The following is a 3,591-nucleotide window of genomic DNA, read 5'->3' on the forward strand; positions in this document are numbered from 1 at the left end:
TCTCAGGAAATCAATAAACAAATAAACAGAAGGTTTTTGAGGATGGGGCGTCACAGCGTCACGTTAATTATTTTTGTCATATGTATTCGGTATCGAATCAAACAATTTTTGGATATAATGTAAACTTCTTATAATTATGATGGTTGTATGGATTTGATCACTATTATTCATTTTGTTTTGATATTGTACATGATGTCATCCACCCTCAGACGTTTCCTCTATTCTAGTTTGGGGGTGTGACAGATTGGTACAAGAGCATTGTTTATAGTGAACTAAGTATATCAAACCACATAAGATATACAACTTAAAATACAATGGGGCTAAAATACTCTTACTAAAAAGTATGCTTTTAAAATATAAGTTTGGTTATATAAAAGGATAAGTACCTACATACTAGGAACTGAGTCATAACAAGAACCATATAAAGATATTAAGATAAGTTGAACACTGCAATTAAGCCTAAATAGTTATGTAATCGTATCTGGGATAAATATTGTCTGATCAACTATATTTATGCAAGATATGACTAACATGTGTTTAGGAATAGTCATAGTGAACAACGAGTCTAAAACTTACCAATAAAGAAACTCTAGAATAAAACATAAAGTTTAAAAATACTATATGAGTATTTTATGGTACCATAGAATCATACACCTATACTTCTTATGTGTCTCTTATACCTATATCCTTGCACAATCGACATGGCATGTATTCATTTTCCGGGAGACCCTTACTTTCCCAACCAGGGAAACGACGGTTGGATTGAGGAGGACCTAGAGGAGATGATTGAGGAAGACCCAAAAGAGGATCTCGAGGAGGACCCAGAGGAGGAGGAGGACAAGGAGGAACTCCGACACAGAGTTCGAGGTCTATGATACACCTTACACCGTCTGCGATCTGGCACCCGGGCTAGCCTTCTAGGGCCCGACACCACCATAGGCAGAGGACTTACAGAGATGGAGCAGTCAGCAGGGCTAACACCTTCCTTATGGCATGGAATGAGGATTCTACGACCTCAGCCACAGAGGTCCAGCAGATAGGGCTCTCCCTATCATGATCACTCAGATCATGCTTCTTGGCGAGCGAGCAAGGGAATCCTCTAGCCAGATGAGGTCATTGCCACTCGGTTCCGACGATTAGATAAGGAACACGACCGGACCCATGAGATCATTGATGGTCTTTAGGAGGATCTCACGACCGCACGAGTTGAGACCAGGGAGTACAGAGAGAGACACGCTGCCCTTGAGAAAAGGGTGATCGATGCCGAGCACCGAGTGGAGGAGATGCATGCTTTCATGGCTACATTCAGTGGACCACAGGAGACTGCACATTGCGAGTAGAGCTTATATCACTCACATTTTGTTATAGATTAGGTTTTATGAGTAAGCTTTGGTGCTACTCCTTATTGTACATAGGTTATGACCCTACGAATAAGTGATTACAATATTCAAGGGGTCATTACGCTGTCAATTTTTTTTTTTGATGTATTGTAGACATTCCTAAAGTTCAATCTATCCCAAAACGTTGCACTAATGTATGTTATTAATGAAATTGGCATGCATTTTATTTCGTTGGGTATTTCTATTAAATTCATAAATTGTTATACAATTGTCTACCTACAGTAGTAAATTTTTATTTATGAAATGCTTACGAGTTACAATAAAGGCATGTATAATACGTACATAACTAAGACATCCCATTTCGATAGTGCCCGATTCATGACCATTATCGAGGACGTATCATCATTCCACCTTTAAAAATTTATGGTAGAAAGATTCCACCATGAAGAATCAATAGACGTGTCGGCAACACATCAACAACCCCACCACCACCACCTCCACAGATGGACTCTGCCGTTTTCCAAGCCGATGTGACAGCCGCAGTGGCGGCAACCATGGGACAAATTAGCATTAACGGCACAAATTGGAAAGGGAATGGAAATGGCATTGGGACCAACAATTCTAATCTTGGCGAAAGCCAAGTTCACCAACGAATGTGCTCCTAAAAAGAATTCATGAACTTCAATCCCAGAATATATCATGGCGACGATGGTGTCATCACATTAACAAGATAGTTTGAGAAAACTGAGTCCATATTCGAAATATGTTCATTCCCAGACGAAATACAAGGTCAAATACGCGGCTTGTACCTTCGCAGACTCAGCTTTATCATGGTGGAATGACCATGTTAAAACTTCAACCCTTTATGTGGCCAACTCCATGAGTTGGGAGGACCTGAAAGCCATGATGCTAGGAGAGTACTGCCCAAGAAGCGAAATGCAGAAGCTGGAACAAGAGTTGTGGGACCACACCATGACGGACTCTGATATTGCCACTTACACCACCAGGTTTAACAACTTGGAAACTTTGTGCCCCGGGATGGTCAGCCCAGAAGCCAAGAAAATAGAACGCTACATCTGGGGACTATCCCCTTAGTCCCCACGCCCGAACAACCAAAAAGGGAGACAACAAGCGAAAGTTTGGGAATAAGAAAAAGGAGTAGCCCGCTCAAGAGCATGTCATGAGGCAACAAACTATGGCCGTCTATGCTGCCACCGTCCCTTCTGCCTTAGCACCTTCCAAACAATATGTTGGGACTCTACCAAAATGCAAGAAGTGGAACGTCCATCACAATGGAGCCTGCCAAGAGATGCACTGCAACAATTGCAACAAGAAGGGGCACACCACCCGTTTCTGTAGGGCGCTAGCACAACAAACCACCCAAGCCACTAATGCTGGGGTGATTCATGCATGCTACGAGTGTGGTGAAACGGGGCATTTCAAGAGGGTGTGCCCAAAGGAAAAGAACATAAGTGTAGGAGGAGTGGGAAGGGTTTTGGCAATGGGGCATGGGGAGGCAATGAAGGACCCCTCCGTGGTTACTGGTATGTTTCTCCTCAATTACTCATATGCATGCATACTTTTTGATAGCGATGCAGAGAGAAGTTCCGTGAGCCATAAATTTGAACAATTCCTTGAACAAAAACCTCAAACACTTAATGAAACATTTACCATAGAAATGGATAACGGGAAGACGGAAACCACAAATAACGTATACGTAGGATGCACTCTAACCCTAAAAAACCATTCCTTCCAAATCAACCAAATTTCGGTTACAATAACAAGCTTTGACGTTATCATTGGCATGGATTGGTTAAGTCCTCACCATGCTGATATCTTGTGTTACGAATAGGTCGTTTGCCTTAACCTACTAAGTAATGAAACCCTCGTCATCTATGGCGACAAACCCGACACGAATATCCAAATCATCTCTTGTATCAAGGCTCAAAAGTTCCTACGTAACGAGTACCATGCCTTCTTAACGCACGTCGTTGATAAGAAACAGGAAGTGAAAGATATCAAGAATATCCCATCAGTTTGTAACTTTCCCAATGTATTTCCAGAAGTCCTTCCGGGAGTATCATCCGTGCGCCAAGTCGAGTTCCGAATTGGCTTGATTACTGGAGCCACCCCTATAGCCAAATCCGATGGGTTTTAGGCATAAGAACAATCCTATGTGCTCATACAAACCCTAATGCTTGGATCTAGGTTTCTCTATTGTACATGCAATGAATCCAAGACTTGTAAACCC

This window comes from Lactuca sativa, chromosome 4 (assembly GCF_002870075.4).
Source record: "Lactuca sativa cultivar Salinas chromosome 4, Lsat_Salinas_v11, whole genome shotgun sequence".
NCBI classification, from domain to species: Eukaryota; Viridiplantae; Streptophyta; class Magnoliopsida; order Asterales; family Asteraceae; genus Lactuca; species Lactuca sativa.